Source organism: Hyla sarda, chromosome 7, assembly GCF_029499605.1.
Source record: "Hyla sarda isolate aHylSar1 chromosome 7, aHylSar1.hap1, whole genome shotgun sequence".
NCBI lineage: Eukaryota > Metazoa > Chordata > Amphibia > Anura > Hylidae > Hyla > Hyla sarda.
In genome coordinates this window covers 158678408-158693282 of record NC_079195.1, presented here as the reverse complement: position 1 = coordinate 158693282, position 14875 = coordinate 158678408, and the positions used below count along the sequence as shown (strand labels likewise).

General features: G+C 44.8%; 1 protein-coding gene and 1 long non-coding RNA gene across 8 annotated transcripts in view; one reads left to right on the top strand and one right to left on the bottom strand.

Moving 5' to 3' along the window:
* The window catches only part of KDM2A (lysine demethylase 2A), a 703602-nt gene that overhangs the window by 166543 nt on the left and 522184 nt on the right, over positions 1 to 14875 (bottom strand). The gene's annotated exons all lie outside the window — the stretch shown is intronic.
* Positions 1 to 14875, top strand: part of LOC130282651 (uncharacterized) — a 96883-nt gene that overhangs the window by 17254 nt on the left and 64754 nt on the right. The window contains exon 2 of the long non-coding RNA XR_008846477.1: positions 10762 to 10824. This is a non-coding gene — a long non-coding RNA (uncharacterized LOC130282651). The remainder of the gene's footprint in view (positions 1 to 10761; positions 10825 to 14875) is intronic.

Below are 14875 nucleotides of genomic sequence, written 5' to 3'. Positions count from 1 at the left end.
ACTGAAGATTTTATGCAAACTTCACAACAGGAACAGTCTCCTCTACAAATGCAAATTCTCTTGGAGATTGACAAAGGTTGGGACCTTAAGAAATTTAGAGTCTTTAGGATAATATGCATTGTTCCACTGGATTTAGGGGATTTACTTGCGGTCCAGTAGTCACGCTAGCTTTAGCAGGGATTAGTTTAGAACTCACGGTTTAGGTTCTGCTGAGGCCGTTAGGTTGTTAGGCCTAGAGTGTCTTTGAAAGTTGTGCAGATCCGTCCTGCTAGTCTGGCATCCACGAGAGCAGTAACCCAAGAGAGCGATCATTGGCTACAGCTCCCTTATATGGGCAGGGGCTGGACTAGTGCTAATTTGTCCATACCGATGTCATTCACCTTCACAGAGGATTATGGGTCCTGCGACGCTAGCAAGGTAAGTATACCATACATTGTATTAAATATACATTATTACCAAATATGTCCGCGTATAAACATTACAGAATTAGAGTAGAGGAGAGGCGACTAGGGGCTATCTGAGCGTAGTTACTCTGACTTTGGGGACCACCATACAAGGTACGGTATGCAATACGGTACCGGGACACCACAATTAACCTGTCTAGGACCAAGGGAGTACCTGTACGGCCTCAGGGTTTCCGGTCACCACCAGTAACCGGGCGGTGAACGGAACAGGAGGCCTGCTGAAATCGTTCAGCAGGCATCCCATGCCAGTGCCTGGGGGGCTCCTGAGCGCCCCACATGTTGGTCAATTCAGACCGGAGATTTGTGGCGATTCCAGGTCATATGTGTCTCCGGTGACCCAGTAAATAAGGGTGTTTGGGGCTGTCCAAGACAGCTTCGATTACCCTGAAGTGATGGGAGTGACCGACCAATAGCAGATCGGGGAGGTGGCGCAAGGGTTAAAGTTCAGTTCCTCCGCTCTGCCCACACACGGTAATCCGGGCAGAGCGGGGGAACTGTAATGTGAGCAGCGGTGGTGGTCCCTTACCGACTGCGGGCGAGGATCCCCCTCTAGGTGTGGCGGGCGGTGATCGTGCTGTTGACGGGAGCCAGGAGGTGAGTAGTTGCCTAGCAACATCTGGAGGGCCACAGTTTGGAGATCACTGTGCAGTGGTCTCTAAATTGTGGCCATCCAGATGTTGCATAACTACAACTCACAGCATGCACTGACAGACCATACATGCTGGGGGTTGTAGTTTTGCAACAACTGGAGGCTTACTGGTGGGGAAGCACTGAGTTAGGCTCTGTTACCTAACTGGGTGCTTCCTCACCAGTGGGCCTCCAGCTGTGGCAAAACTAAAACTCCTAGCATGCACTGATAACTGAAGGGCATGCTGGGAGTTGTGGATATGCAACAGCTGGAGGTACACAAAAACAACTCTCAGCATGCCCAGACAGACATTTGACCGACCAATAGCAGATATAGGTGGGGTGGCACCCCCGCCACCTCACTCCTATCACTTCAGGATGATTGAACCTGTCTTGGACAGCCCTAAACACCCTTATTTACCGGGTCACCGGAGACACATATGACGTGGAATCGCCACAAATCTCCGGTCTGAATTGACCAACATGGGGGGGCTCAGGAGCCCCCCAGGCATTGGCACGGGACGCCTGCTGAACGATTTCAGCAGGCATCCCGTTCTGTTCACCGCCCAGTTACCGGTGGTGACCAGAAACCCTGAGGCCGTACAGGTACGCCCTTGGTCCTAGACAGGTTAATGATTTAATCTAAAACTCCACTTGCAGAATTCTGCAAGTGTAGATTTCAATTGGCGGCCGCCGCCAAAATCCGTTTTCCCCTCCTTCTCAATTTCCCATGGATGAAGCTGTACATGCTACAGTGTTATTTCTCCTGTACGTCCCTCCTGACATGATTTTCTCTCAAAGCTGCAGTACAATAAACACTGACATGAAGACCTCTGTACAAACCCTGTGCATCTCTGCTTCCCTGTATGAACCCCGTGCATCTCTGCTTCCCTGTATGGACCCCGTGCATCTCTGCTTCCCTGTATGGACCCCGTGCATCTCTGCTTCCCTGCATGAACCCTGTGCATTCTCTGCTTCCCTGCGTGAACCCCGTGCATCTCTGCTTCCCTGTATGAACCCCGTGCAGCTCTGCTTCCCTGTGTGAACCCCGTGCATCTCTGCTTCCCTGTGTGAACCCCGTGCATCTCTGCTTCCCTGTGTGAACCCCGTGCATCTCTGCTTCCCTGTGTGAACCCCGTGCATCTCTGCTTCCCTGTGTGAACCCCGTGCATCTCTGCTTCCCTGTGTGAACCCCGTGCATCTCTGCTTCCCTGTGTGAACCCCGTGCATCTCTGCTTCCCTGTGTGAACCCCGTGCATCTCTGCTTCCCTGTATGAACCCCGTGCAGCTCTGCTTCCCTGTATGAACCCCGTGCATCTCTGCTTCCCTGTGTGAACCCCGTGCATCTCTGTTTTCCTGTGTGAACCCGTGCATCTCTGCTTCCCTGTGTGAACCCCGTGCATCTCTGCTTCCCTGTGTGAACCCCGTGCATCTCTGCTTCCCTGTGTGAACCCCGTGCAGCTCTGCTTCCCTGTGTGAACCCCGTGCAGCTCTGCTTCCCTGTGTGAACCCCGTGCAGCTCTGCTTCCCTGTGTGAACCCCGTGCAGCTCTGCTTCCCTGTGTGAACCCCGTGCAGCTCTGCTTCCCTGTATGAACCCCGTGCATCTCTGCTTCCCTGTGTGAACCCCATGCATCTCTGTTTCCCTGTATGAACCCGTGCATCTCTGCTTCCCTGTGTGAACCCCGTGCATCTCTGCTTCCCTGTGTGAACCCCGTGCATCTCTGCTTCCCTGTATGAACCCCGTGCAGCTCTGCTTCCCTGTATGAACCCCGTGCATCTCTGCTTCCCTGTGTGAACCCCGTGCATCTGTTTCCCTGTATGAACCCGTGCATCTCTGCTTCCCTGTGTGAACCCCGTGCATCTCTGCTTCCCTGTGTGAACCCCGTGCATCTCTGCTTCCCTGTGTGAACCCCGTGCAGCTCTGCTTCCCTGTGTGAACCCCGTGCAACTCTGCTTCCCTGTGTGAACTCCGTGCAGCTCTGCTTCCCTGTGTGAACCTCGTGCATCTCTGCTTCCCTGTATGAACCCCATGCATCTCTGCTTCCCTGTATGAACCCCGTGCATCTCTGCTTCCCTGTGTGAACCCCGTGCATCTCTGCTTCCCTGTGTGAACCCCGTGCATCTCTGCTTCCCTGTGTGAACCCCATGCATCTCTGCTTCCCTGTATGAACCCCATGCATCTCTGCTTTCCTGTATGAACCCCATGCATCTCTGCTTCCCTGTGTGAACCCCATGCATCCCTGCTTCCCTGTGTGAACCCCATACATCCCTGCTTCCCTGTGTGAACCCCATGCATCTCTGCTTCCCTGTATGAACCCTGTGCATCTCTGCTTCCCTGTATGAACCCCGTGCATCTCTGCTTCCCTGTATGAACCCCGTGCATCTCTGCTTCCCTGTATGAACTCCATGCATCCCTGCTTCCCTGTATGAACCCCATGCATCTCTGCTTCCCTGTATGAACCTCGTGCATCTCTGCTTCCCTGTGTGAACCCCCTGCATCTCTGCTTTTCTGTGTGAACCCCATGCATCTCTGCTTCCCTGTATGAACCCCGTGCAGCTCTGCTTCCCTGTATGAACCCTGTGCATCTCTGCTTCCCTGTAGGAACCCCGTGCGAACCCCGTGCATCTCTGCTTCCCTGTGTGAATCCCCTGCATCTCTGCTTTCCTGTGTGAACCCCGTGCATCTCTGCTTCCCTGTATGAACCCCGTGCATCTCTGCTTCCCTGTGTGAACCCCATACATCCCTGCTTCCCTGTGTGAACCCCATGCATCTCTGCTTCCCTGTATGAACCCTGTGCATCTCTGCTTCCCTGTATGAACCCTGTGCATCTCTGCTTCCCTGTATGAACCCCGTGCATCTCTGCTTCCCTGTATGAACCCCATGCATCCCTGCTTCCCTGTATGAACCCCATGCATCTCTGCTTCCCTGTATGAACCTCGTGCATCTCTGCTTCCCTGTGTGAACCCCCTGCATCTCTGCTTTTCTGTGTGAACCCCATGCATCTCTGCTTCCCTGTATGAACCCCGTGCAGCTCTGCTTCCCTGTATGAACCTGTGCATCTCTGCTTCCCTGTACGAACCCCGTGCGAACCCCGTGCATCTCTGCTTCCCTGTATGAACCCCGTGCATCTCTGCTTCCCTGTGTGAATCCCCTGCATCTCTGCTATCCTGTGTGAACCCCGTGCATCTCTGCTTCCCTGTATGAACTCTGACATATAAATGCACAGGGTTCATACAGTGATGTTCATGTCCTGTACAAACCCCACTCATTTCCATGTCCTCTTTATGGGGGCTAATAAACACCCAATGAAATAGCAGAAACCAGTCTGTGCAGTTTGTCCCCCCCCCCCCCCCCCCCCTTGCAGGCCAAGGAAACCTGCGTTATACACAGCACACTAACATAACTCAGCCCTGGTTGGGATACACTGGTATACACACACAAAAGGGACTACAACTCCCAGCATCTGTCATTGAGGAGTCTTCAGTCTGTGGTATAACACCAGCATGCTGCCTCTGTAGTCTCCTGGGGGTTGTAGTTCACCACACCTCTACAGGTCATACACGAGTGTTTCCCAATCAGGGTGCCTCCAGGTGTTGCAAATCTACAACTCCCAGCATTACATGGTTGGAAAACACAGGCATACACACACCTAACAGGGACTACAACTCCCAGCATTCCCTGGTTGGGAACCACTGGCATACACACACACCTAACAGGGACTACAACTCCCAGCATACAAACACACAACTAACAGGGACTACAACTCCCAGCACACACACACAACCCTAACAGGGACTACAACTCCCAGCATACACACACACCTAACAGGGACTACAACTCCCAGCATTCCGGTTGGGAACCACTGGCATACACACACCTAACAGGGACTATAACTCCCAGCATTCCCTGGTTGGGAACCACTGGCATACACACACCTAACAGGGACTACAACTCCCAGCATACACACACACCTAACAGGGACTACAACTCCCAGGATACACACACACACACACCTAACAGGGACTACAACTCCCAGCATACACACACACACACACCTAACAGGGACTACAACTCCTAGCATACACACACCTAGCAGGGACTACAACTCCCAGCATTCCCTAGTTGGGAACCACTGGCATACACACACCTAACAGGTTAATACTGTATACAAAAAGAATCCAAAATGACACCTTACTGTACATCCTGCCATCATGGCTACATAGTGTCTACATATGATCCTAACATAATAACGGCATACTCAAAGTACCAATCCACCACACAAAAAAGAGAGAGTAACTAAATGCCGCTTAATTAAATATATCATCTTTATTAAATAAACAAAGTATAAAAACATAAGACCAAAAAATGAAGCTGAAATGACTGAGGACCTCAAGAGCATAGGCCGAGCAACAGTACAGAGACACGGACAATAATGTAATAATCTGGGAACAACTCTGTGGAAGTTGTATGCGATGCACCTGCGCACTGAAAATATGTCCTGTGTAAACACTGGGGACCCCGGCTGGGTAAATCTTCCCTCCGGAAAGAGGCTCCCAGTGTATTACTGACAACTAAATCCAAATATATTGGCTATTTGCCATAAAAAGATACGAGTGCATAAGGTGCTAATTAGGGCTTATCCATTCTAAAGTGCCGTGCTCCGCTCCCCAACGCCATTTCGTTTCCTTTTTCAAGGGGCCGCTGAGCAGCAGCGCCTTGAAAAAGGAAACAAAACGGCGTTGGGGAGCGGAGCACGGCACTTTAGAATGGGTAAGCCCTAATTAGCACCTTATGCACTTGTATCTTTTTATGGCAAATAGCCAATATATTTGGATTTAGTTGTCAGTAATACACTGGGAGCCTCTTTCCGGAGGGAAGATTTACCCAGCCGGGATCCCCAGTGTTTACACAGGACATATTTTCAGTGCGCAGGTGCATCGCATACAACTTCCACAGAGTTGTTCCCAGATTATTACATTATTGTCCGTGTCTCTGTACTGTTGCTCGGCCTATGCTCTTGAGGTCCTCAGTCATTTCAGCTTCATTTTTTGGTCTTATGTTTTTATACTTTTTTTTATTTAATAAAGATATTATATTTAATTAAGCGGCATTTAGTTACACCTAACAGGGACTACAACTCCCAGCATACACACACACACCTAACAGGGACTACAACTCCCAGAATACACACACACATAACAAGGACCCCCTCCTCCTCACATAGAAATCATCCCCAGTCAGAGATTTATTCCCAGTCCCTGCAGTACATCCCCAGTCCGTGTACAGTAAAAACAGACAGAGCTCAAGCAGGGGAGATGAGGGAGGGGGCGTGTACTTCTCCCGTGTAAATCTACGTCCGTCCTGAGCTCAGCTCGGGGAGAGGAGGGAGGGGGCATGTACTTCTCTCTCCCCTTGCTCTGCCCTCCCCCAGCTCTAGCTTCGGAAATCTTCGGAGAGCTGGGGGAGGAGCAGACACAAGGATTCACGGGGGCGCAAAAAACCACCTCACACCGGCTATCATTAGCAGCTGTGACCGACCCGATGTGATGCGGGGTCATGACGTGACCCTGTTTTAAACACCGGGCGAGGGGCAAACAGTTAAATTATTATATACAGTCATGGCTGTAAATGTTGGCACCCCTGAAATTTTTATAGAAAAGGAAGTATTTCTCACAGAAAAGGATTGCAGTAACACATGTTTTGCTATACACATGTTTATTCCCTTTGTGTGTATTGGAACTAAACCCAACATTCCGGCTGAGAGGTGTAAGAAGCTTATTCATGGTTATAGGAGGTGACTGATTTCAGTTATTTTTTCCAAAGGGTGTGCAACCAAGTATTAAGTTACCGGTTCCAATCATTTTGTCCAGACCATTTTTGGAGTTTGGTGTGACATTATGTCTAATTTGCTTTTTTTCCTCCCTTTTTTGGTTTAGTTCTAAGACACACAAAGGGAATAAACGTGTATACCAAAACATGTGTTACTGCAATCCTTTTCTGTGAGAAATACTTAATTTTCTTGAAAAATTTCAGGGGTGCCAACATTTATGGCCATGACTGTATACTAGAGGCCCAATGGTGTTTAACCCTTTAAAATCATCAGTTACTTATTCGTAACGCACATAAGGAACTGGCAAGGTTGGCACCTGTTTTCTTGACAATTCACTTTTGGACCAGTCTGGAAGCAGTTGGGTATTACGTAGGGGCCCTTACTTCTTATATTTACCCCCTCATGTTAGTGGCCCAATGGCGTTTAACCATTTGAAATCTTCAAAATGCAGAAAAATTAGTTGGCAAGGTTGACACCTGTTTCCTGCCACTCCACTTTTTGGGCCAGGCTGGATACATTAAAGGGGTATTCCAGGCAAAACATTTTTATATATATCAACTGGCTCCAGAAAGTTAAACAGATTTGTAAATTACTTATGAGCTTCTGGAGTTAAGGTTGTTCTTTTCTGTGTAAGTGCTCTCTGATGACACCTGTCTCGGGAAACGCCCAGTTTAGAACAGGTTTGCTATGGGGATTTGCTTCTAAACTGGGCGTTTCCCGAGACAGGTGTCATCAGAGAGGACTTAGACAGAAAAGAACAACCTTAACTTCAGAAGCTCATAAGTACTGAAAGGATTAAGATTTTTTAATAGAAGTAATTTAGAAATCTGTTTAACTTTCTGGAGCCAGTTGATATATATAAAAAAGTTTTTCCTGGAATAGCTATTTAAGGCATTATGTAGGGGCCCTTACTTTTCATATTTCCATCCTCAGATTAGTGGTCCAATGGTGTTCAACCCCTTAAAATCATCAGTTACTTATTTGTAATACACATAAGCAACTGGCACGGTCGGCAACTATTTCCTTGCAAATCCACTTTTTGGGCCAGTTTGCAAGCAGTTTGCTATTATGTAGGGGCCCTCACTCTTAATTCACACCCGTAGGATGGTGGCCCAATGGTGTGTAACCCCTTAAATTCCTCAGTTACTTAAAATGCAAAAATTATAAGTAGTTGGCAAGGTTGGCACCTGTTTTCTTGCAAATCCACTTTTTGGGCCAGGCTGGCAACAGTTTGGTATTCTGTAGGGGCCCTTACTCTTTATATTTCCACCCTTAAGTTAGTGGCCCAATTGGGTGTAACCCCTTGAAAACACCAGTTACTTATTCAAACAGGCTAGAAACAGTTGGGTATAATAGAGGGGCCCCCACTCTTTATATTTCCACCCTTAAGTTAGTGGCCCAATTGGCTTTAACTTCTTGAAATCATCAGATACTTATTCAAAATTCTGAAAATGTTTGTAGTTGGCAAGGTTGGCATCTGTTCTCCTGCCAATCTGCTTTTTGGACCAGTCTGGAAGCAGTTGGGCATTACGTAGGGGCCCTTACTTCTTATATTTACCCCCTCATGTTAGTGGCCCAATGGCGTTGAAATCTTCAAAATGCTGAAGAATTTGTTGACAAGATTGACACCTGTTTTCCTGCCACTCCACTTTTTGGGCCAGGCTGGTATTATGTAGGGGCCCTTACTTTTCAAATTTCCATCCTCAGATTAGTGGTCCAATGGTGTTTAACCCCTTAAAATCATCAGTTACTTATTCGTAATACACGTAAGCAACTGGCAAGGTTGGCACCTGTTTTCTTGCCAATCAACTGTGGGCCAGTCTGGAAGTAATTTGGTATTATGCCGGGGCCCTTACTCTTTATATTTCCACCCTTAAGTTAGTGGCCCAATTGGGTGTAACCCCTTGAAAACACCAGTTACTTATTCAAACAGGCTAGAAACAGTTGGGTATAATAGAGGGGCCCCCACTCTTTATATTTCCACCCTTAAGTTAGTGGCCCAATTGGCTTTAACTTCTTGAAATCATCAGATACTTATTCAAAATTCTGAAAATGTTTGTAGTTGGCAAGGTTGGCATCTGTTCTCCTGCCAATCTGCTTTTTGGACCAGTCTGGAAGCAGTTGGGCATTACGTAGGGGCCCTTACTTCTTATATTTACCCCCTCATGTTAGTGGCCCAATGGCGTTGAAATCTTCAAAATGCTGAAGAATTTGTTGACAAGATTGACACCTGTTTTCCTGCCACTCCACTTTTTGGGCCAGGCTGGTATTATGTAGGGGCCCTTACTTTTCAAATTTCCATCCTCAGATTAGTGGTCCAATGGTGTTTAACCCCTTAAAATCATCAGTTACTTATTCGTAATACACGTAAGCAACTGGCAAGGTTGGCACCTGTTTTCTTGCCAATCAACTGTGGGCCAGTCTGGAAGTAATTTGGTATTATGCCGGGGCCCTTACTCTTTATATTTACCACCTCAGGTTTGTGGCCCAATGGCCTTTAACCCCTTGAAATCCTCAGATACTTCTTTACAATTAAGAAAATGTAAGTAGTTGGCAAGGTTGGCACCTGTTTTCTTGCCAATCCACTTTTGGACCAGGCTGGCAATAGTTTGGTAATGTAGGGGCCCTTACTCTTTATATTCATACCCTTAGGTTAGTGGCCCATTGGTGTTTAACCTTTTAAAATCATTAGTTACTTATTCAAACCGCATATTTTTTTAATGTATTGTTTACTTTCATTTTTTTCAGCAAAAACACAAACAATCTAGAAAGATTTTTTTTTCTGAATCTTATTAGGGGAGATTTATCAAAACCTGTGCAGTTGAAAAGTTGACCAGTTGCCCATAGCAACCAATCAGATCGCTTCTTTCATTTTTAACAAGGCCTCTGCAAAATGAAAGTAGCGATCTGATTGGTTGCTATAGGCAACTGGGCAACTTTTCCTCTGCACAGGTTTTGATAAATCTCCCCCCATTGTTCCCAAATAATAGTCAACATTTGTGTATAAAAATAGGTTTACTGTAGAGGAATCAGAGGAGAAAGTTTTTTTTTTTTTTTTTTTTGTCATAGTTATGTATTTGAAAATGCTCGAATAAGAAACCAACTTCAGTGAATAAGAAGTTGGCAGAATAAGAAACCAACTTCAGCCTCATCTTTTAGTTTTATGTACAGTCAACCATACAGCTAATTTGAAACTAGGGCCTCATACACCAGCTAAAGGCAGTGGTCTCCAGCTGGTATGAGACTACAGAGATAAGTATGCATTTGTCAGGACATACTGGCCTGTACTTGTAGTTTACTAGCCAGCAAACAAGTTAAAAAGAGAGCCCATCTAGAATAGCAGTTTTATATAAGCAAATTGATATGGAAGCTAAGAAAGAAAAATAGAAGCAAATTGATATGGAAGCTAAGAAAGAAAAATAGAATTTCCTCATTACAAAAAGCCGAGACATACTAAAAGAATGCCCGTAGAGAATAATAGACCTGAATGGAATACACACAGACAATAACAGAAATGTAATATTTGAATTATTTTAGAGACAAAACTATTTGACATATCTAATAAATCTTTAGCCGACATAAATAGTCTCCAAGATCAGTGGCATTGTTTATTATTCAGATTGAGTAGAATTGTCACTGTTTTCTGCAGAATAACAAGGGTGAAGTACACAATGGAATGCCCATAGAGTATAATGGGAAGTAAAAGATCAGCTAGTTTGCAGGTAAATCTGAGTTATGTAGGAAATTAGCCTTTACCACAAGTGTTCCCTGGGTAGAGTGGTACATAAAAAAAATTAATATTACTTGTGATTATAGCTGTTTTCTATGGTATAACAGGTGGATGACGGGATGGAATGCACATAGAGAATAAATGGAAGTAAAATACAAGCTCATTTGCAGGTAAATCTGTGTTAAGTAAAAAAATAGCCTTTACCACAAGTGTTCCCCGGGTAGAGTAGAACATTGTAAAAGAGAAATTACCTGGGATTATAAGGAATGACTAGGGTGAATGACAGAATGGAATGCCAAGAGAGTATAATAGGAAACAAGATGTGACCTGGAGTCTGAACCTTTCAACATATCAAATAAATCTTTAGCAGACATATTCTCAAAATTCAGTGGGATTATTTACAATTGAGACCAAAGTGGATTACCATTGTTTTCGATAGAATGACAAGGACGAATGACAGAATGGAATGCCCATAGAGTACAATAGGAAGTAAAATCTTTGCAGGTAAATCTGTGTTATGTAGCAAATTAGCCTACACCACAAATGAAGTGGTAACAATGGGGACGACTTTATAATAATATCTATAATATATATAATATCTTCACCATCCCTGGGGGCAAAACGTGGCACTCTGACCTCAGCGCTGCTTGGCTTATGAATATTCATCCCCTCCCTCAGTGGAGTCCAGCACAGAGTGGGGAGGGGGAGGGGGGGGTAAGACAGTCATTGGAAGTAGATGAATATACATAAGTCGGGGGGCGCTGCGGACGAGCAGTGCTGACGTCAGAGTGCCAGAAGGATCACTGTAACCCTGCTCGTGCCAGTTAGCAGCTCATTTGCCCAAACAGAAGAATGAAGATAACGGGCGAATGGCAGGGCGGATCCGGGCATGGTAGGCTGCATATTGATCAGCGTTCCCGGGAGTTTACTGACAGTTTTCCTTTAATGGTATATACTCTGAATGGGTGACTGTTACTAGTGGGGTACCACAGGGGTCAATTTTGCATCCTATTCTTTTTAACCCCTTAAGGACTCAGGGTTTTTCCGTTTTTGCACTTTCGTTTTTTCCTCCTTACCTTTTAAAAATCATAACCCTTTCAATTTTCCACCTAAAAATCCATATTATGGCTTATTTTTTGCGTCGACAATTCTACTTTGCATTGACATTAGTCATTTTACCCAAAAATGCACGGCGAAACGGAAAAAAAAATCATTGTGCGACAAAATAAAAACAAAAAGCCATTTTGTAACTTTTGGGGGCTTCCGTTTCTACTCAGTGCATAATTCGGTAAAAATTACACCTTATCATTATTCTGTAGGTCCATACGATTAAAATGATACCCTACTTATATAGGTTTGATTTTGTCGCACTTCTGGAAAAAATCATAACTACATGCAGGAAAATTTATACGTTTAAAAATGTCATCTTCTGACCCCTATAACTTTTATTTTTCCACGTACAGGGCGGTATGAGGACTCATTTTTTGCGCCGTGATCTGAAGTTTTTATCAGTATGATTTTTGTTTTGATCGGACTTTTTGATCACTTTTTATTCATTTTTTTAATGGTATAAAAAGTGACCAAAATATGCTTTTTTGGACTTTGGAATTTTTTTTTGCGCGTACGCCATTGACCGTGCGGTTTAATTAATGATATAATTTTTATAGTTCGGACATTTACGCATGCGGCGATACCACATATGTTTATTTATTTATTTTTTTACACTGTTTTTTATGGGAAAAGGGGGGTGATTCAAACTTTTATTAGGGAAGGGGTTAAATGACCTTTATTAACACTTTTTTTTTACATTTTTTTTGCAGTGTTATAGGTCCCATAGGGACCTATAACACTGCACACACTGATCTCCTATGCTGATCACTGGCGTGCATTAACACGCCTGTGACCAGCATTATCGGCGCTTGACTGCTCCTGCCTGGATCTCAGGCACGGAGCAGTCATTCGTCGATCGGACACCGAGGAGGCAGGTAAGGGCCCTCCCGGTGTCCGATCAGCTGTTCGGGACGCCGCGATTTCACCGCGGCGGTCCCGAACAACCCGACTGAGCAGCCGGGATACTTTCACTTTCACTTTAGAAGCGGCGGTGTGGTATTAGCCGCGGGTCCCGGCCGTTGATGAGCGCCAGGACCGAAGCGATATGATGCAGGATCGCAGCGCGATCCCGCTTCATATCGCGGGAGCCGGCGCAGGACGTAAATATACGTCCTGCGTCGTTAAGGGCTTAATATATTAATGACCTTGTAAAGGGGTTGTATAGTAAAGTATCAATCTTCGTAGATGATACCAAGCTCTGTAAAGTGGTTAACACAATAGAGGACTGTGCACTGTTACAAACTGATCTGGATAGGTTGGAGGTTTGGGCTGGGAAGTGGCAGATGAGCTTCAACACTGACAAATGTAAGGTTATGTACATGGACGGGAAAATTCCAGGCTGGGAATATGTAGTTAATGGTAAAACACTGGGAACAACTAACATTGACCTGTAGTGACCAGTGTCAGGCAGCTGCTGCCAGGGCAAATAAAATCATGGGATGCATCAAAAGGGGCATAGATGCCCACAACAAGGAAATAATTCTTCCACTGTACAAATCACTAGTCAGACCACACATGGAATACTGTGTACAGTACTGGGCACCAGTGTACAAAAAAAAAAAAAAAACAGCATTAGGGTTATTTAGTTTAGAAAAAAGACGGCTTAGGGGCGACCTAATAACTATGTATAAGTATATTTGGGAGCAGTAAAGAGATCTCTCCAATGATCTATTCATACCCATGACTGTATCTATAACCCCTTAAGGACCCGGGGTTTTTCCGTTTTTGCATTTTCGTTTTTTCCTCCTTACCTTTAAAAAATCTTAACTCTTTCAAACTTTCACCTAAAAATCCATATGATGGCTTATTTTTTGCGCCACCAATTCTACTTTGTAATGACGTCAGTCATTTTACCCAAAAATCTACGGCGAAACGAAAAAAAAAAAAATCAATGTGAGACAAAATTGAAAAAAAATCCACCATTTTGTAACTTTTGGGGGCTTCCGTTTCTGCACATTTTTGGTAAAAATGACACCTTTTTATTCTGTAGGTCCATACGGTTAAAATGATACCCTACTTATGTAGGTTTGATTTTGTCGTACTTCTGGAAAAAATCTAAACTACATGCAGGAAAATTTATACGTTTAAAATTGTCATCTTCTGACCCCTATAACTTTTTTATTTTTCCGAGTATGGGGTGGTATGAGGGCTCATTTTTTGCGCCGTGATCTGAGGTTTTTAGCGGTACCATTTTTGCATTGATAGGACTTATTGATTTTTTCATGATATAAAAAGTGACCAAAATAGAGTCTGCAATGAAATCTATCTTACGGTGGTACTATACACCTGATAAATTAGCTCTGATCTATACGGACGTATCTGACAGGTGCTGGAGGGGGTGTGGGAACAGAGGCACACTTTATCACATCCTTTGGGAGTGCCCTATTATTCAACCCTTTTGGTCCTCGTGTGCAAAGATAGTGAAGGAAGTTCTAGGTCACAATGTTCAATGGACACCACAATCTGTACTATTATTTCTAGACTTAACCTCTATACCTAAACAACATAGGGACCTCTATTGCATAATTTGTATAATAATTAAGATTACGTTAGTAAGTCGCTGGAAGTCAGCCGATGTCCCTTCTATTGAATCTCTGATAGCAAAAATCAACACCACCTACTCCTTTGAAAAGGTTTTCATGCTTTTACTGGTAGGTGGGAGAGGTGGAGACAGTCTCTCCACTGTGTAGACATATAGTGGGAAATAGTCTGTACGGATGATTGGGCTCCCTTCATACTGTCGCCCTCCCAGAATCATCCCTGCCGGTTTAGCTGTTCTACGTATTAAGCACTTATAAAAACCGTTCACATGCAGCATTGACCTTGCGGTCATTCATTTTGTAACATTGCTGTCACTCTCTGAGCACTGACTGCATTTGTTCATTCTACCAGTATACTAGCAGTTTAAATGACCATTCTTGCTTTTAATCTTACTAATTGGAATATAGCTATATACCACTGTCAATGTTTTCTTGGTTTGGTTGTAACTGTTGATTGTAAAACATTGTACATGTACGTATGTTTAGAGCTTTGCACGAGCTCTGTTTCATTGCATCATTTGATGCTGCTGTTTATTATGTTCTGGAAAAATCTTAATAAAAACCATTTTGG